At 37.7% G+C, this 21,718-nt stretch overlaps 1 protein-coding gene across 3 annotated transcripts in view; it reads right to left on the bottom strand.

Moving 5' to 3' along the window:
* The window catches only part of LOC121437315 (melanoma-associated antigen B4-like), a 170,320-nt gene that overhangs the window by 53,361 nt on the left and 95,241 nt on the right, over nt 1-21,718 (bottom strand). For all 3 annotated transcript variants that reach the window (XM_041637174.1, XM_041637175.1, XM_041637173.1), the window contains one exon: nt 10,464-10,568. The gene's annotated coding sequence lies outside the window, so the exon portion shown is untranslated. The remainder of the gene's footprint in view (nt 1-10,463; nt 10,569-21,718) is intronic.

Here is a 21,718-nt window from a genome sequence, read left to right as displayed (position 1 = left end):
ATGTTATTGCTCTTCATTCCTGTAGCTTTTAATATCTGTACACTGTATTTAATCATCTGGACCCCCTAATTTACTGACATTTAAATGATCTCAAATTATATTTCCTGGAGCACAGTTCCAAATAAGGAACTTTAAAAAGATAACACAGGGTCTTATTAGTTACAAATTATGCTGTTGGCTGCCATGTGCAGCTTCTATTCTTTACTGAAAAAGAATTATCCTTTTTAAAGAATTTTATTTTAATTTTACACGTGTCTGTATAATTACATAACCATCAGAATTTTTATATTGTATCAGTAATGTATATCATAAAAAATAAGAGGCTCCTTTCTCATTTCAGTGCTGATCAGATTCAATAGTGGAAGCATGTATAATATTTTTTTTTGTTTCCATTGTATTTCCACTACATGTGTCACTATGTTTTGTCTTTAACACATCCCAGTAAGACTAACAGAGCTACAGCTATTCAAAATACCCCTAGTGAGACTAATGGAGCTTCTATTGTACCATTTTATATATGACTCAAATAACTTGCATGTAAGCCTAAACTGTGTGATTTAGTGGTGTGCCTAAAGCATACTACTAAATACTGCCATATAGTGTTGTCGTACAACTATATAAAAGATTTGCCAAAGGCTTTAGCTAGCTAGAGTTCTGGCACATGCTGCTATGATCTAACTACCCACATGTCCCCCACCAACATATGGCGGTTATTGATCATGTACTTGTTAACTGGTATTTTCAGTGTAATTGGCCCCCATAAGCTCATGGAGAATGGCATTATTGGGAGGTATGGCTTTGCTGGAGTAGATATGGCCTTGTTGGAGGAAGTATGTCACGGTGGGGGTGGCTTTTGAGGTCTCACATATGCTCAAACCACTCCCAGTGTCTCAGACCACTTCCCATTGCCTGCAAGTATGATGTAGGACTCTCAGCTCCTCCTTCAACACCATGTCTGCCTGCATGCCACCATGCTGCACCATAATGATAATAAACAAAACCTCTGCAACCATCAGCCAACCCAATTAAATGTTGTCCTTTGTAAGAGTTGCCATGGTCATGGTTTCTCTTCACAGTAACAGAACCCACTAACTAAGATACTAGCAATATGCTGGCAAACTGATCATTTCAATTTCTATAAGTATTTTTCTGAGACAGTGAGCTGCCATTGTTCATGTGGCACCTATTCTGCACACATGCAGTCGGGCCAGTCTATTCTTACTGGAAAAGGGTGGTAGAGTATAATTTTTTTCTGTCAACCAAATACAAAACCTACTGTTTATCCATATTTCTACAAAGACAGTGTGCACAAGCCCTGACCTACATAGAAGGGTGACACGAAGTGAATATTGCCTTGATGGAGGAAGGTCATTGGCTAATAAAGGAACTGCCTTGGCCCATTTTATTGGTTAAAAGATAGGTGGGAGGAGTAAACAGAACAGAAAGCTGGGAGGAAGAGGAAGTGAGCTCAGACTCCACAGCTCTCCTCTCGGGAGCAGACGCCTCAGAGAGACACCATGCCCTGCTCCTGGGCAAACACACGCCATGAAGCTCCGACCCAGGATGGACTAGGCTAGAATCTTCCCGGTAAGACCGGTTCTCACAGATTATTAGAGATGGGTTGATCGGGATATGAGAATTAGCCTGTAAGTGCTAGAGCTAAAGGGCCAAGCAGTGTTTAAAAGAATACAGTGTCCGTGTAATTATTTCGGGGCATAAGCTAGCCGAGCAGGCAGCCGGGGTGCTGGGGACGCAGCCCCGCCGCTCATATTACTACATTGCCTGGTTATTTTTTTTTATTTTTTAATTTTTTATTGCCTGGTTATTTAAGAAGTTCAATAAGAATATCTAGCTGGGGAAAGGACATAAAAGTAAAAGGGGACTCTTTGGGATGTGGAAATAAAGAGAAAAAGAAAGAAGGCAGCAAATATAACCAAAGTACAGCATATGCATATATAGAAATGCCATAATGAAAGTCATTACTTTACACAATTATAATAAGCTAATAAAAATGCACTTCAGATTACATGATCCCACAAAATGTGGGGCTTTGAGAGTTCATTAAGATTCTGTATGTTGCTTATGAAAAATGCCCACTATTCTACTCTTTATTATTCTAAGTATTACTGATTCATGGAAGAGAGGTAGTATCAAAGCTCAGTCATGGAGTTTAATGGAAACTACCTGGAGTGGTTTTTTTTTTCAGTAACTTGGATTTTATGGAAGTTAAATAACAAAATCAAAAATAGTCAGCCAATGCAATGCTGTACCAGTAACATAAGGTACTACCTATGTCTCTCCATTCATTACACAGAAAAGATTCTAGCAACATCAGAAGTATCATTAATAGGTGGATGCGAAAGGACACCAAGAGCTGACAAGTATACAAAGAAGATAGAATCTGCTGCTTCAGTGGACTTCGTGATTTTTTGCTCCATTCTGTAGTGATGAGGCAAGCAGGCCTGCTTTTCGTCCCACCCAGCTCCCGCACGGTTAGCTTAGATCCAGAATAATTACATGGAAACTGTATTCATTTAAACACTGCCTGGCCCATTAGTTTCAGCCTCTTATTGGCTAATCTTCACATCTTGATTAACCCATTTCTAATAATCTGTGTAGCATCACGAGGTGGTGGCTTACCGGGAAAGATTCTGACCTACATCCATCTCGGGTCGAAGAATCATGGCGTCTGACTGACTCTTCTTTCTTTCTCCCAGCATTCTGTTCTGTCTACACCACCTATCTAATTTCTGCCCTATCAAAGGCCAGGGCAGTCTATTTGACCAATGAAAGTAAAACATAGACAGAAGATCCACCTACATAATTTCCCCTTTTTCTGTTTAAACAAAAAAGAAAGGCTTTAACTTTAACATAGTAAAATTACATACAACAAAACAGTTATAAAGCAAGAATTACAGTCATAATATTTATATCTATTATATCTTTTATCATAACTAAGGAAAACCATAACTATCTATATATTCTTCAACTCCATCAAAGACTCCAGTAGGATATAATATCTAAAACTCTAGAAATGACAGAGACAACTCACTGCCTGGACAGTCACCCAAAGTTCTTCTGTACCATTGGGGTATCCATCTTTGGCCTACAGGCCCATAGTATGGAGCAGACATTTCCATGAAGCCGGAAAATTCAAAGACAGCTTATTCACTTTTTGCTGTGTACTGAAGAATGTCTTATAGACTCTTTCATGAGTCAAGAACCCTGAAGGACCATCTCACCTATAGGCAAGTTCAGCAGTCCTCTCTCTGTGGGTTCTTTGTGTCCATTTCATGCATCAGTCCAGGCAAGAGCAGTTTCTTGCCCAAATGGCTAACCAACTCCATAAGGAGCCTCTTTGATGCCCATCTTCCTCTTGAAGTAGATTGGTGCTGCCAGGAGCAGACGTGTCTCATTGTCATGAAAATCCCTAAGTTATTAAAACATTTTAAATGCCATATTCTGCAGTCTTTGAAAGATATGAAGAATGCCTATCTAACTGAAATATATGTATAAAATCTAACTAACATGACTACAAACTTTACTATTATCTATGATTAGCCATTAACAACCTATATTTCCTAATTAAACATTACATTTTTAAATGAACTACACAATCACAGTACCTTAATCAAGAGAGAAATACATATAACAGACTTGACCTTAAATTATATTAACAAAGCAAAATTTATACCAATGTAAATTATTCATATCTATATCATATCCCCCTTTAAATGTAAAAGAACATTTATAAACAATATTTGGGAATATCGACATAGTTATTTCTCTCCAAACTGCTTCCTGCTGGATGGGGTCGCTGTTAATCAGATTTTTCATGGCGTAACCTGTGTGCCAGGTTCATCTCAGTCGGCAGTTGAGTGAAGTAGTTTTTTGAGGGTGTTCACAGCAACCTTTTAGGAGGGCGTGGTCTATCATACCATATTGGGATAGAAGCAATCCACAGAGTCTCATCCTCTGTGAAAACAAAAGACCCTCTCCAAAGCATCATATCCTTAGACCCAAATTTGGAAATCATGATACCTTTAGAACATACATGTTGGATCAGCTTTGCAGCCCATTTAATGAACTGTTTTTTTTTTGTAGTTGGTTCCTTCACAGTCAAAAGTTTTAAAGAAAACACAATAAAATACATAATCCAGACCCTCTGTGAATTTTCTATTTTTACATGGCTTATTTTTACTCTATCTCTTTACATTATTCTGTCTCTTTAAAGACTTTACCCTTTTTTAAAAAGACATCAACTTTATTTTCTATATTTTTTTTCTTCTCTCTCCCAAGCCTATGTATACTCATCCAACATTGTGACCCATTTAGAGGTCTTTTATGTCGGAATCTGTCCTATTGTGAATCTGTAATTTTTTTACTATCCAGGAGCATTTTTGCTTTGCAGTTTTAAATCACTAAGCACTTAAGAATCTAAGCTGTGACATTCCTAGGTCAAAAACAGGTACTGCCTGCTTGTCCCACCCAGTCCAACAAGGAGGAGCCGCTTATGACTCTGAACCAGTTGCTCCTCTGAGCTGCAGAGTGGAGGGCTGCTCTGGATGTTGGCTCCACCTCTCTCCAATTTCAAAATGGTGGAAGTACCATTTCTGCTAGGTCTGGGGCCACCAGGTAGGAGTTGCACTCAGCACTTTAACTCTGAGACTGAGTGTGCGGCACATAAACTCTTTCTTTTTGAGTTACAGCCAAATCTACCATGCAGAGCACTGCGCAGCCTGGAAATATTTCTCTGTATGGTGGCCAGAATCTGCCATGCTCTTCTGCCTGCCTAAGCCTGATCCCACAGTCTGTCCAGGCAGGGAGTGCTGAGCCATTAACATGGTCTCAGAGTACTTTCTTTCTGATCCCGTGGGGGAACACAAATATCCAGTCCCATTAAAGCCATTGAAATGCTTTACAGCCAGAGTTTGTACTGGTGGCACAGCCTCATGAAGCCACGTTTTAAAATGAAGCTGCTTTTTTTCCACCACTATTGCCGAAACAGAAAATCTCACTATGGCACATCCTAGCAAACAGCAAAAAGCTGTGGTAAACTCTCTCTCCATTATTTAAAGCCCTCTCAGGTTTTTAAGTGGATTTAGTCCATCACGTTGGAGCGCCAGTTTGTAATAAGGAGCAGGGGGCTGCGTCCCGCCACAATCAGGAATGGAAAACTTACTGCCCAACCTTCAGCTCCCATCTACCGCCAGTCATTTTCCATTGCTACATTGAATTACCTATGCCAATTAGTCTATAAAAGGGGGTTTATTTTGGCTTCTGGTTTGCAGTTTAGAATTAAGTGACCCCATTGCTGAGGACTTATAATGAGAGAGTACATCCTGGTAGGAATGTGAGGTGGAGCAAGACCACTAATATCTTAAGCTGAGGGCAAAAAAGGGGAAGAGGTTATGTTCCCACAATTACCTTCAAGATTATTATTTCACTCAATTCCCATAAGGCTCCTTATCCTACCCATTGCACAAGCTTCAAATAACCCAACCTTGGGGATCAAATCTTAAATACATGAACCTTCAAGAAACTAGCAAGATCCAAACTACAGGACAGTTCCTGATGGGACTACCTGATAGTTCCCACAGGGAAAAAAGCCACTTGGCCCAACATCGTATCTCCTTTCAAGCCTTTATCCAATGGTTCACAAATGTGAAATATGAAGAAATATGAAGTCCTGATTCCTGAATTCAACTGTGAATCTCTCCAAGGAGCCATCACCAATTTAGAGCTCTCCAAGTATTGGTCAAGACTTGTAACTCGCTTTTTCCACATCAATTCTTCTTCTTTTCTTCCTATGCATATAAATCACGTGTTTGCTAATCCTCATCACAAATTCTGATTCTTATACTTATAGTCTACAATATTTTCACTTTCTTGGCTATATACCTCTATCTATGTGTGTGTGTGTGTATGTGTGTGTTTGTGGACATTAGTCCCAAAGCTGAAAGGGGGAACAAAAGCTTTATATTAAAATAAACCTAAATTTTGATTGCTATATGACAGGAATTTTAATACACTAGTTACAGACTGTCCATTTAACATTGTAAACAACTGAGAAAACTAAGGAGTCTGTTTGATATTCTGTCCATGAGCAGAAAGGGAGCTCTTATGGAATGAGCTGGAAAGTCAGTATTGTAAAAAATTAAAGTGTTTTCCTGATTTCACCTCACTGTGTCCAGCCTGGTCAATAAACTAGTTACACAGGTCACACTACAGTTTTCCTGGCATCTGAAGTTCATTCTTCTCTGACATTCAATTTTGAAGATGATTGCTGTTGCCTTCATTTCATCTTCGTAGGAAGTCATGCAGTGATTTCTGTGATGCTGCCAGAACTAAAGACATGTTTGTCAGTCATTTGGATGAACCTTCAGAAAGGCTCCTTCATTGGTTCATTCATTTCTCCTCAATGGTGGCAGCAATTTTTTCATTTCTGAAAAATTTAAAGTGACTCAACCATATCTGCTGAATTGCCTAATGAGTCTCAGTTGAATATGAATTTGAAAGTAAATAATAATGTGGTCTGCTCAACATGCATTTTAAAGTGAAGTGTAAGAAAAATATCCTCATTTGGTTAGATAACTCTCTGTACAAGCAAGAAGGATTTAAGACATATTTTGAGTGATGGGAAGGTACTTAGGATGAGATGGATATTCTCATTTGAATATCCAAGTTACATGCATTTGAAAGTAAATAATAATGTATGTTTTCTAAGCACTATCTATCCTGAATTATAAATTGCACTAGGAGTTGACAGATAACTCAAGAAAGCTATCAAGATGAAAGGTGATCCCCTGGTGCAGTATACTGACAGTCATCCGAGAGAAAACTGCAAAGACATTTTAGCAGAAAAACAGCCTCATGCTGGCTCCCTATCTGTCAGCCTCTGTTCATTATCAAGTTGCCAAAAATAGACATTTTTAAATTTGTCTATTTGTGTTATTGGAATCTACGAAGTATTACTCTTGTCTCCACATCCAGCATGTGTCCCTGTATCACAAAATACGGAGAAACCTTTGTAAGGTACGATGGATATTTGTTTTAGAATGCCACAGATGGTTTTGGCTATAGACACATTTTTACATACGTAACCAAAAGCAGAACCCAGGCACTCCCATTACTCACACACACCAAACCAGATGCCTTGGAAATTGTGAACCGGAAGGAGTTTGGAGAAAATTGACTTGAAACTGATTGCTTTCATTCTTATCTTCCATGGAGGACCTAGAATACCTAAACACCCTCCATCTGACTACTGCTCTTCAACTTCAGCTCAACACAGAAAAGTGAACAGATAAGAGTATATACAATCTTGTCTCTATCCCTTGGGTACAGAGGGCTTTCAATAGGACAGTACTGACAGCTGAAGTCAAGGTTATATAGCTACTAGGAAAATATAAGCATGGGGAAATGTTCAGTTCTTTAATCTTAATGTGGATCATGGGATTTAGCAAATCTAACATATATATCTGGAGGTTCTGTACGAGCTGTGAAGGGAGAGAACCAATCAATCGTCCTAATCAGCTGTAAGGCCTCCAAACCACAGCAATGACCAGCACAGAAAGGTATCTCCTATGGTGCAATAGTGACATTTATATCTTGTGGGTAATGAACAGCCATCTAATTGGACTCAAGACCTGCTCAGTAGGAGGGAATTTATGCCTGGTACTATAAATCTGGTCAATTATCTGTGGCTAGTGAGGTCATGGACCCTAAAGGAGAACCTACTATGGCTACTGTCTTAAGCCAGTACAATTTCTTACCGCCTTCTAAATACATCTCCTTATACCCACAGAGTAGTTTAGCTTTCACTTCTCCTAAAAGAAGCTTCTTTTTTGCAGCAGATGATGTGAATTATAGTAAAACATAACTGGTGAAAATGCTGAGAAAAAACTGATCATTGTGTCCTTATCCCAGTTGATACAGTTATAGCCCAACCCATAGGTCTAAAGTTCAGGGGACACCGCAAAAGAGAGCAGAAAGATTGTAAGAGCCAGAGTGCCAGGATTCCTGTCAAAAGACTGTGTCTTTTATATAGAAGCTATTTGCACCCATGAAATCTCAACATGTCCATGTGGAGGGGGGAATCTCACAATGCTCTATCTCTAGATGAAGAGCTATAGGCAGTTAATGACTGTTTAAGAGGGAGAATCAAGACTTCCGAAGGGATGAGTCCCCTAGTTTGTTATCCAATACCACGATCAGCCTTAAATACATATACAGAAACAACATTAAACAGACTCAGTAGGAGAAAATTGTGGGATAGGTAAATTGGAGGAGTTAGAGTAAAGAGGGGGAGATGGTTAAATACAATATTCAAGCATGAAATTCTCAAAAAATAAATTAAGAATTATTAATAAAATTTAATTTATCTTCACCTAGAAAACATTAAGACTTCTTAAAGCAACTACACTAGGCCAAGCACTGAGTTTAACATCACAGGAAATAGAGAAATGAATGAGATATGGAGTGTTTAAAGTTAGTGTTCTCTTGCTGTGAAGAGATTCCATGATCATGGCAACTCATAAAGAAAAACATTTAATTGGGGCTGGTTTACAGTTTCAAAGGTTTAGTCCATTATCATCATAGTGAGGAGCATGGCTGTACACAGGCAGACATGGTACTAGAGAAGTAGCTGAGACTTCTACATTTTTTATCTGCAGGCAGCATGGAGAGCCACTAGGCCCATCTTGGATTTTTGAAACCTCAGATCCCACCTTTAGTGACATGCTTCCTCCAACAAGGCCACACCTACTTCAACAAGGCCACACCTTCTAATCCTTCTCAAGTATTGTCACTCTCTAATAGTATAGCATAGCATCCAAATATATAAGCCTATGGGGGCCAATCTTACTCAAACCATCACATGGATCATGCCTTCAAACATTTACATTTTACAGAGGAAAATAGACATGAGTACAAAACCCTGTGGCATATGCTTTAACGGCCCTGTAATAGTAATATTCACAAGCACACTTACTAAAGAATTGGTATGACAATGCCGAAGATACAGCATTGACGTCATCACTTAAGAGCCACAAATACTTTATCTTCTATCTCACAATTTTTATTCTACAACACTCCTATAGATGAACCATTTTTGGCATCCTTAAGTGTTTCTACTTCATCAGAATATTAGCTCACCAAGTCCAGCTGGACTGTGACTGAAAAAGCATGGGATAAAACCGGACTCTCTGAACATGGCGGACAATGAGGGCTGATGAGAAGCCAAGGACAATGGCACTGGGTTTTGAACCTACTACATGTTCTGGCTTTGTGGGAGCCTAGCCAGTTTGGATGTTCACCTTCCTAGATATGGACGGAGGGGGAGGACCTTGGACTTTCCACAGGGCAGGGAACTCTGACTGCTCTTTGGACTGGAGAGGGAGGGGGAGAGGAGTGGGGGGAGGAGGAGAAGGGTGGGAGGAGGGGGAGGGAAATGGGAGGCTGGGAGGAGGCGGAAACTTTTTTTTTCTTTTTCTCAATAAAAAATTTTTTAAAAAAAGAATATTATTTTTCAAAGTAAAGTATGATGTGTTTTAAATCTCCATTCTGTGTTTAAAAAGGCCTCAAAGATGATCTCATTTTAACTAGATATGGAAACATGAAACAGAAACCAAAATGAAAGCAAATAGTTTTCAACAAGGAAATAATGGGAGAGACACATTTGTTTCCTAAAAAAAAAAAAAAAATGTGACACTTTACTTCAACCCAGCAAGTCTCCTTGGGTTTCTAAAAAGCAGGCAAGGTGTCAGAATATACTATTACTTCTTACTATTTCTGTCTCAAATAAATGAATTCAGTATTTCAATTATATCCTTCCCTGTAGGGAAGCATGATTGGTATATTATTTATTTATAAGGAATTAAAATTAAAATGTTATAAATTATCTTAATTTTGTCTTATTTTGTATCAGTGAATTTATTTCAAATTTCAGAAAGTGAAGCACATATATGTCTCAACCACTTACCTCTTGCAGCATTAAGTTTTGAACAAGAGAACATCCATTTGTGAAAGCTAGTGTTTGGAAGTAGGAGTTTCCGAAGTCTGATTGCCTATTGTAGATACTTACATGTTCAAATAGGAACTAATTTTATCTCCTATTAAGTTCATTACATAATATCAATCAGCTGATAAAGATTAGGATTGTATGGGTGCATCCCTGTTAGTTATACAAAACATCTATCAATCTTTGTGCGCAGATGGTTATTCCAAGCAAGGTAAACTGGGGCTGGACCCTAACTTTTAAAAAAATCCACTCATTTCTTGGTTCCCTAAGAATGGTGTTGACTCCTATCTTTGACACAGTGGACCTAAAAGGTTTTGCTTAGCTGCAGGACACCGATAGCTTCTGCATAGGAGAACAGAGTCCACACTCTTCTGCCACACTCAGGGAGCAACCTGCATTACACTAGGTTACAGTAACCAGCTCAGCGCTTAAGAGCACTTACTGTTCTTCCAGAGGTCCTGAGTTCAATTCACATGGTAGCTCACATTCATCTGTAATGGTATCTTGCGCCCTCTTGTGGCCTTCAGGCATACATGCAGACAGAACACTGTATACATAATAAAAAAAATCATTAAATTTTTTTTTAGCAAGATGACTTTTAGGAATATGCTCAAAATAATAATTTTACTTCATCGCATCATTCTAGAAGAATTTTACACTTTTAATCACAGAGTCATTTCTGACATTCTGAATAGTCATTATGACTAGCTATTGCAACAGGAAAATATGAGACGATATTCCAAATAATCCTATAGGTAGCATTACTCTGCCACACCAACTCCAGTGTCGTCTGTGTGACATGACATATGTCATTATGCCGGATGGGAGCTACGTGTCCCATGGGACTAGGCTTCCTGGAGGTCAATGGCAGATGGCCTGGTATTAGCCACTGCTGAGGCATAGACGGGTTTCTCGAGTAGCTGGCTATGCGGGATATGAGCTTTGCACAATTTATTTCATAATAATGATAGTCTTTATATATACAAGACAAGGATAATTCTCTTCAGGAACAGCTCTGGGATAAGAAAGCACAGTATGGGAATGTATAAGACTACAGCAGAACCTTTGTCACACACAGGGTGTATGATGAGCAAGGGTTAATGTTGATGGACAAAGACAGTTATATTATACTTTCAACTTTATGGATAGGCTTGCTAGATCCCAACCCCCATGGTGTCTGCTGCATAAGAAGGTACTAAAAAGTATAGTTCAACAGGTGCAGAGAACTGATTGGGTATATTTGGTCACTAGATGAAATAAAGGGTTAGGAAGAGGAAGGGCCATGATAGCAATAATGAGACAGAAACTTTCTATTCATAAGATGAAACCACTTGTTTGAGGTTTACATTCCCAAGGACAAGATTTCCTCTTCTAAGGATACTTTATGTCTGACACCTGTTCCTGATAATATACTTTTCTTAAATATTGCTGATGTGACTAAAAGAAACTTTCATACTGTGCCAACCAATGACACATGAATTTCTGATTTGTTCTTTGTTTGAATACTATATAATGAAAACATGAATTTAGTAAAATTGCAGCAGATTCCAACCACTCTCTTGTGTGTTGTGTCTGTCATTCACCAATCTTGTGCCTTCCTGTTACCAGGACCCTGCTTCTCCCATGGTCTGAGTGGCTCCCCTGAGCCGGTCCATGGCATTACTCTAAACCCGAGTTAATGCATGTGTGTGTGTGTGTGTGTGTGTGTGTCTTTATTGTTTAATATTGCATAAGTAGTTGGGAACATTTTATCATATGCTGTGGGAGAAGAATGGCTGCTTGAATATGCTATACTCCCATCCAGACAAAACCTGTAGCTTTCCTGGGTGCTGGCCAATAGAGCTTGACTATCAAAGGGAAGAAAGAGTATGCTAACATGGAGTGGAGGGTCCTTTTTGCTGCCAAGAGGGTCCACCTGTGGTTTGAAGCATGTGTCTGCACTTAACTCTTGTTTATGCCTTCAGGCAACAAGACAGAAGGTAAAGACAGTTAGATTGCTGTCTGCCCAGATACCACTGCTCAGCTTCATGGACAAGAAAAGACCTGCTATCTCAAACTCATTGTAAACTGGCTCCAGAAAGGTATGTCTTTAGTCCTGATTCCCACTGGGCCACCTTTTCTTCATCTACACAAGTGGTCTTACTCTCCTTAGTGTCTGAATGGAGACATTGCTAAGAAAGAGCACTGTTCCATTCAGGAACAATGAAGAATCAGCTGATGTGGTGAGGACCTGGATTCCTTCCAGAATTTCATAGACCATCTGTTGAACATAGGTACTATTTAGCTATGCACAGCTCCTTTATGAAATCATTTCACAGCACCATCAGACTATCCCCATCCTACTCATAATATCAGAACATACTAACATTAATTAACAGTCTCTGTATAGTCCTGTATTGACAATCTATCTTTTCATTCTAACCAGGTTGCAACATCACAACTTTGGCTGTTGTGACTTATTGTGATATTTACAACATCACCTCACATAAAGGTCAGTAGTATTTTGGGGATTATAATATAATTACATGTTCCTCCCTTCCTTTTCCTCCATTTGGTTTTCTTAATTGTACTATTCCTAGACTTGAGAAGCTCAAAATAATGAATTCTATCTTCGTAGCAAACATTACATGTAGAGACTCTATAAGGAGGGACAAGAAAAACCATGCAATTTTACGCAACATGCAAACAAAACACTTGTGTGCCATTTATTTATCAATTTTTGTGTTAAAAATATGGCTTTATGTAACAAAGAAGCTTTTTGAGAAAGCATTTCTAAGCCATTGGTATACAAAGCCAAATTAGGCTGAACAAAAAGAAAGTATGGTTGATTTACTCTACTGAGCCCTACATTCTAATGGAAAAATAACTCAATAGTAATGTAATAAGCTTTATTGTGAGTGAAATAACTTATCTAGTTGATAAATAAAATGAAGAAGATCAGATCTGACCTCCTTCTCCTGGCGTCCACTTCCTCTAACAATGTAGGGAAGCTATCCTGGCCTGGTGCTGATGGGACTGAGTGGGTAAGTCTGGCTTCCTTAGGGATTTTGTATTAGAAAAGCTCAGTTCATGAACCAGAACCAAGGCCACACACATCTTCCAAGGCAGCCTCCTGGGGTAATAAAGGTGATTATTTTTTTTTACTTTATATCCCATATATTTGTTCTCTTCATTTTTCCTGAAATTAATAGAGAAGAAAGATGTCCCTTTAGCAATCTTAGGAAACAACTTTGCATGTGATCACAAAAGACCAAGGATTTTCATGGGCTTCACGGTTTGATGTGTCCAGTTAATTAACAGATGCACTGGCCACTGAAATATGAGGGGAAGGCTACTGAGAAGCTTCTGGAAAAGAGTTCTTCATTCTTAATGACAGAATGCTCTCAAGTTTTGTGTGGTGCCTTGTGAAACTACTATGCTTACAGCCAAAATGAGGGAATAGCATTATCCTAAAATGGTCAAATGGATAGATGAAAAGTAGTAGTGTAAAACACTATCATAATCAACTCCTTAGCCACTAATCTTCTGTACTTTCTGCAGTATGCAGTAATAACTGTCTTTAAGCCAGTTTGAATTGGGCCTTCTATTACTTCAACTGTAAATTTCAAAAAACTGGTGAATACGCAGTTACTATTTATACTTTCATGAGGAGAAATGATAGTAAACACGCATACACATAGATTGCATAATTTTTGACATCGATGCACACACACTCTGAAGAGGGCAAAAAAAAAGGGATGGAAAGGTTGCTTTAGCTCCAGTAGTTGGGGAAGGACTGCTTGACTTGAAACCTATCTAATAAAGGAACCATCATTGTGAAAAAACAAAGAAGAAATTATCCAAATAGAGATAACAATAACTAAAAAGACCCAATGGGAGAACTGTATCCACATGTTCAAAAAGAGAAACCAATGTGGTTATAACAAAGTGAAGGTCAAGAAGAGCAGTACGCAATGTCAGCATAGTGGGTAATGACCAGATCACAGAAAGTCTTAGCAGATATAAGGAAAAGAATGGATACTCTCCTTTCTAATAATGGGAACAGTTCCAAAGGCTTTAAGAATTAGAGCAGTCCCAAAGAAAAACATATAGGCATCCTCCTGAATATTGACCTTCATCAGGCGATGAAAGGAGACAGAGACAGAGACCCACATTGGAGCACCGGACAGAAATCTCAAGGTCCAAAATAGGAGCAGAAGGAGAGAGAGCACGAGCAAGGAACTCAGGACCGCAAGGGGTGCACCCACACACTAAGACAATGGGGATGTTTTATTGGGAACTCACCAAGGCCAGCTGGCATGGGTCTGAAAAAGCATGGGATAAAACCGGACTCGCTGAACATAGCGGACAATGAGGACTACTGAGAACTCAAGAACAATGGCAATGGGTTTCTGATCCTACTGCACGTACTGGCTTTGTGGGAGCCTAGGCAGTTTGGATGCTCACCTTACTAGACCTGGATGGAGGTGGGGGTTCCTTGGACTTCTCACAGGGCAGGGAACCCTGATTGCTCTTTGGGCTGACAAGGGAGGGGGACTTGGTAGGAGGAAGGGGAGGGAAATGGGAGGCGGTGGCGGGGAAGAGACAGAAATCTTTAATAAATAAATAAATTAAAAAAAAGAATTAGAGTAGTATATCTGATTGAAAATATTCTAAAGCATTGTGATGGCAAACTTTGTGATAGCAAACTATCCATGATCTAGCAAAGGACTGTTCAAATATCGCTGACATGTTATCTCTGGGTGTCTCTTTCAGGCTAGTTCCTAAAGAGAGTGGGGTTTGAACTGAAGACTGAGTAAAAATTATAAAGCATCATCAGTAGTTCTTTAAGAGCCAGAATGGAACAAAAAGGTAGAAAAAGAGTGAATTTCCTTTTTTCTTGAATTGGAAGATTTGTCTTCCTTGGTCCTTGGACATTAGAACTATAGTTTCTCAAATCTGTGGACTCAAAGTTACTGTGAGCTCATCAGCTTGCTTTGTTCTTGGGCATTTTAGCTACTGGCTTTCCCAGTTCTCTAATTTGTAAAATGACAGCTTTGTGGGACCTGTTGGCCTCTATAATCATGTAAGCCAGTTTTCATAATAAATCTCTGGATTGACTGATTGATTGTGTGTGTCCTCTGGTTAGTTCTGTTTCTCTGGATAACCCCATGAATGAACGAACACTCTATTGTAGCTCTTGCCATAGCTCTAGTAAAGACTACGAACTCTTTAGTGTTGGGGGAGCTGCTTGTTCATTTTCCAGCCACACAGACTCCAGAAAATAATCACACAGAAACTATATTTTTAAAATCATTGCTTGGCCAGTCACTTAAGTGTATTGCTAGCTAGCTCTTACATCTTTGGTTAACCCATTTCTATTAATCTGTGTATCACCACATGGCTGTTGGTTACCGGGTAATGTTTCATCTGATATCTGGCGTCTCTCACCGTCAGGACTACATGGCTTCTCTTTGACTCTGCCTACTCTCCGGCAGCCTGGCTATATTCTGTTAATCCATTGGCTGAAAGCAGCTTTTTTTATTCATTAACCAATAAAAGCAACACATTTACAGAAGGACTCCCCACACCATGTCCACTTTTCTGTTTATATAAAAGGGATGGTTTTAACTTTAACACAGAAAAATTACATATAACAAAATAGGTACCAAGCAAGAATTATATCTACTTTTTCTTTTATCATTACTAAGGAAAATTATAATTGTAACTATCTATTCTTAAACTCCATCAAAGACTCCAGAAGGATATAATATTGCCTAAGTTAACAGGAAGTGCATTGTAAGGAATTTCCAAAACTCTAGAAATGAGTTCTAGAGTTCTCGCTCTCTGGACAGTCACCAAAAGTTCTTCTGTATCATTTGCACACCCATCTTCAGCCTGCAGGCCCATAGTATCTGGCAGACCTTTCCATGAAGCAGGAAATTTCAAAGACAGTTCTACCTATATTGGCAGTTTGTCAGTCACTTTCTTCTCTGTCCTGTAGAATGTCTGGCAGTCTCTTTCATGAAACAGGAATTCCCCAAAACTCTCTCACCTTCTTCAGACAGCTTCAGCAGTTATTTTTCTGTGGATGTTGCAAGTCCAGTTCATATAGCACAATATCAAGCAGTCTAGGCAAGAGCAGTTTCTTGCCCAAATGGCTAGCATACTCCATAAGGAGCCTCTTCAATGCCCATCATCCTTTTGAAGTAGATTGGTGCTGCCAGGAGCAGTTGTGTCTCGTTGTCATAAAAAGTCCTAAGTTCTTAAAACATTTTAAATGCCATATTCTGGAAGTCTTTGAAAGGTTTGAAGAATATCTGTCAATCTGAAATATATTTGTGTACATCTAGAAAACTTAACTAACATGACTAGAAGCTTGACTATTATATATGACTCTATTAACTTTTATTTCTTAATTATACAGTACATTTTAAAATCAGCTGCACAAACACAATACATTAAGAGCATAAATATATATATAACAAAATTTATCTTAAATCTGTATCAATAAACCAAGATCAATACCAATGCAAAGTTTCCATCTCTGTAGCATATCCCCTTTTAACTGTAAATAAACATTTATAAACAATAATTGGAAATTTGGGCATAGTTCTCACCAAACTGCTTTGTGATTTTTTTGGGGGGAAAGTAATTTTGGGGGGTATTCATGGTGATCTTTTGGGATGTTTTGGTCCATCAAACCACATTAGTCTGGAATTAATTCACAGGTTTTCATCCTCTCTGGAAACAAAAGCAGAACCTCTTTTCCAAAGCAACAAATCCTTAGACCCAAATTTTAGAATCAAGATACCTTTAAAATATATAGGTTGGTTTAACTTAGCAGCCCATACAATGAAATGTCTCTCTGTACTTAACTCCTTCAGTCAAAAAATTCAAAGAAAACACAATAATATACATAATCCAGACTCTCTGTGTATATCCCATCTTTATGTGGCTTATTTTTCTTTGTCTGTCTCTTTAAAGAATTTGCTTTATTTTTTAAAAAATTACTTTTTTATAACTCTCTATGCTCTTTTTCTTCTCTCTCCCAAGCATATCTATCTACATCTTTAAAAACACATTGTGATCCATTTAGAGGTATTTTTAATATCTGAATCTGTTTTTATTGTGTATCTGTAATCATTTTCTGACCAGAAGTGCCTTTTTATGTTAAGTGGACATGACTAGGGTCAGCATGGCCCTGTCTGCTTGCTCTGCCCAGTCCAACATGGCAGAAGCATGTTTGCTGCCTATAAGAGCTATACACATTGCCCCATTTTTAGACACACAACGGGTCTATTTTGACATTAAACAAGTTATCAAGTTATAGCACTCTGCTCACAAACCCCATTTAAATGGTTGGTCTTTGGAAAGAGCCAGAGTTTGTCCTGGCAGTATGGCCCAGGATGTCACCATTTTGAAACCGCATGTTTTTTTTTCTCCTACCACTGAATCAGGAAGACCTCTCTTAAAGAAGCTACAGCATGCCTCCAGCAGCCAGCAAAATGTTGGCTACCAAGAAGCCATGCTTTACTCAATTCTTTTGTGTCTAAAATTACTTTCTAAGCTTTCTCAGGTTTTACATGGATATAATTGATGACATTCTGTTGACAGAGATTTCTGTCCACCTGGTCCCACAATAAACACACAGAAACTATATTATTTGCAATAGTGTTAGGCTAATAGCTTAAGAATATTTCTGGCTAACTCTTATATTTTAAATTAACCCATTTCTATTAATCCATGTGTCACCACAGGGCTGTGGCTTACCAGGTAAAGTTCTGGCACATTTGTCACTGGTGGTAGCTACATAGCATCTTGCGACTCTGTCTTCTTTCTCACAGCAATCAGTTTACATTCCACCCATCCCCACCCCCAGCTGAGCTTTACTCTGCCATATCACTGGCCAAGCCAGCTTCTTTATTCATTAACCAATAAAAGAAACACATATACAGAACTTTCCATACCAGTTTAGTTCACAGGTTATATCCTCACTGAAGCCATTCTCAAGTACCTCATCTCCAGCAACTACTCAGCCCTCTGAAGTCCTCTGCAAAGTCATATATCATTGTTTGGCCATGTAGTATTTATGTTTCCCAATTTATAAACATTTTCTATCTCCAAAAGGATAATATGTCCTTAATATTTAAATACCTATATTGCATACCTCATATATACCTACCTCTAAGAAGAAAATAATCTGTATTTGTTTCTGATTATGTCAATGGACATACTATAAGAAAAATTATGTATGTATATTTGTTAGTGATAAGATCAAGGACCTAATTTCTTTGCTGAAACTACTTCATAGTCAAGTAATAGACACATTTTTCTATATTTAAAAATATCTTTGTGATACCAAAATTAACACGTAAGCTATTTCACATACAAATGAATATACTTGAAGCAAAACAACAGAATGTGAATTCTGTGTATGAGCTGTGAAAATGTTTTAATAAAGAAAACTGTACAAGTTGTCATGGAAATTGTTCTAATTCAAGACTTTCTGGGTACACCATTATTTTATTTCTGAAATCTCCTAAAATTCAAGACATGAAGCCTCATAGCAACTACCAATTTTGTTACACAAGGTAATAGATTTGGTCTGGATCTTCCTAATGCTTTGAAAAGGTGAAAGAATAAACAGTACAATATCTCTATTTCATTACAGTTAGAATATAAATGTACAAATAGGTTCTATTGCATCCAAGAAGTGGAAATGTAGTGTAGGGTAAAAACACTCTGTCTTCTGTGTACTTTTATTGTGCATGGCATTCTTTAAATAGTCTATAAGTAACTGGAGTAATATATTAAAGCTCATATACTGAACATGTAGTGAATAAAATGGAAATGTAGTGAATAAAATGGAAAATACTAAGTACCCAAAAGAAGAAATTAAAAGCCTTTATGATCTTTTCTAGCTAAGAGAGAGGTTATGATGGACAATAGGCCTTTCTTACTGTTTGGGGAGTCTAAAATGTAATGATACAAAAGTTTTGAAAGAATAAAAGCACATCACTGTTGACATACCAAGACACATGAAAATGATTTAAAAATGGAAACACAAGAAATTAGCCATGCTGAACCATGATCTAATCCAAGCAACTCAGAAAATCGAATGCGGGTGAAAATCCCCTTACTGTAAACTATAGGCAGATTGTATGTGGATATGGAATGTGGGAATCTTATAATCCTGAATTTTAGTCTCTAGTAAACATAAGCCATGTACCAATTTTCTTTACGAGTGTCAAATTTCAGAGATCTTCAATCACCATATTGGTAAGTAAATAGCATAGAAAAATAGTTGAAGGAAGGACTCCGGGGCCAGATTCCTTCTTTTGAATCCAAATTCTTTCACTTATTAGTTATGTGTCCTTGGGAAAATTACCTGGTAACCCTGCACCTAAATGTTATACTTTTAATATGAGGATGTTGGGAACTGAGGAGATGACTCAGTGGGTCATCTTACTTACCCCAAAACTGTGATGACTAGAATTAAATTCCTCAAACCCACATAAAAGTCAAAGTTGCATAGTAGCTGCCCATATTCCCATTATTCGAGAGGCAGAGATAGGGGAACTCTGGAGCTAGCTGGCTAGCCAAGCCAGAGTCATTGAGGAGGCTTTCCCTTCAATAAAAAAGTGGAGAAGTATTGAGAAAGATATATGATGACAATTTGGGACACACACACACACACATACATACATATACATACATATATATATATACACACACACATACATACATATACATACATACACACACACACACACACACACACACACATATATATACTCAGATGTAGCTCACAGGTAGATTTCTTGCCTTGTAAATCACTCACACACACACACACCACTGCACTGCACACACATGCTCCAAACTAGGAGCATTAAAAAATAACCTAATGGGTTAAAGTGTGGTTCAATGATACAGTGTTGGTGTTTACGTTTCAATACCTAACACTCTAAAAAACAAATTTAAATATAAGGCTATTGCTCATAAATAGTGTTCTTGCCTTGTAAATGACACACACACACATTACAATGTATGCACATATATTGGTGTGTGTATATATAGAGAGATAGAGAGAGATACATATATATAATTAATGTCTTTATCATTGTGCATTAGTGTGTCGAAATATCTGAATTTTTAGGAGAACATTTTAGATTCAAATCACAGCAATCATGTGTATACAAGATCTTTTTTTCTGTGTGTTATGTGTGAGTGATTTATAAATTATTTTTTAGAATATTGCCCAGTATAAAGCATTCTACATGACTACAAAGAAAATGTGGACTTTCCTAGGTATATAAAAAATGGGAGTCTTTATAAATTCCTTTATAATCCATCAGGTAAAAAATGTTTGCTCATCAGTAGACCTGGGCCCATATATGAGAAACTCTTAAAGATCTGTGGTCTAATCTACAAAGTTACAAATGAGGAGTCTAAGGATCCGGGTAGATAAGGGATTCCTCCCTGCACCTCCGTTTCTCTCTCACTCTCACTCTCCCATTCACTTGCTCGCTCTCATTAAATCACAAGATTAATATCCATTATACATTCCAATGTCCTGTTTTTAGTAGTCAAATAAGCTACAAGTATTAAAGGAACAACCCTAAGGCAATTTTATTTCTTGCACTAACACTTTAAAAGATATTGCTCTAATTACTGACTCAAATGAAAGTTTAATTGTAATTGTGATTTCCCATATCAGAAAGTCTGCCTCTTTTTAGCTTTATACTTTAAATGTTAAATTATTATGAATTTATCCATCACATGAATTAGCATTAAAACCTAGTTTTAAGGCAATGAAGTGTAAAATTAGAAATTGCTTCTTAATTCATTTGTCAATTAAAGAAAAATAAAAATAAGTGAAGACCATGGCCTTGCCATTTTTCAACATATTTCTGAAAATAAGGGTTGCAAAACAATGTGGTATTTTTTTGTACCTTCAGGGAGTCTTTAGAGCATTCATCTACTGTAATGAAAGGCAGAAATCGTATTTCTTTTAAAATTACCAAGTTTTCCAATTCACATTTAATTTTTACATTTATCATAAATAAGAAATGGGGAGTTAACATTTTTAAAGATGAAATATTCAAGAGCAAATTCATCAGTTCAAGTGTATTTTGGAATTCCATCTAACAATATCTGGTTGCAATAAAGCAACTATCAGTGCTTCCCAGAAAAACCACAATTGAGCAAATAATACATTTACTCCTATAACTTTAGTTTATCTCAATATTTGACATGACAGTGATGAATAATTCATTGTAATTCACCAGATAGCAATGGGGCAGTATTAATAAGTATTAGCATTCTGAAGAACTAACCAGAAAAAAACAGTTAATGCATCGCAACACATTATGTAAATCTTAGGTTCAGTGTATCAGAACTTAAATACCCTCAGGCTATGGAATCAAAGACCCATAGCTCAAAAGCAAAAAAACAGCAGCTGAGAATCCTAAGTTAAGTCCTAGAAACAAGTCTACTTGGATCCCTGGCATCTGCTTGTTTGCATTTGATCTTCATTAAAAATATTCCCACAAAAATTGGTTAATTCCAAAGATTTCTCTGTAGCAAATCATAATCTAGAGTGGGTTTCACTGAGAAAATGATCCATCCATGAATATTAACATTTGTGGTCATTAATTCGTACCAGCTCTTCAGCCAGAAATAAGTGTAATCTGGGAGAACTTCCATATTATGGAA

This window comes from Microtus oregoni, unplaced genomic scaffold (assembly GCF_018167655.1).
Source record: "Microtus oregoni isolate MIOR12 unplaced genomic scaffold, Mior012 000052F_000, whole genome shotgun sequence".
In the NCBI taxonomy this organism is placed as follows: Eukaryota; Metazoa; Chordata; class Mammalia; order Rodentia; family Cricetidae; genus Microtus; species Microtus oregoni.
Note: the sequence above shows the minus strand (reverse complement) of the source record. Positions and strands in the feature narration are given on the sequence as shown.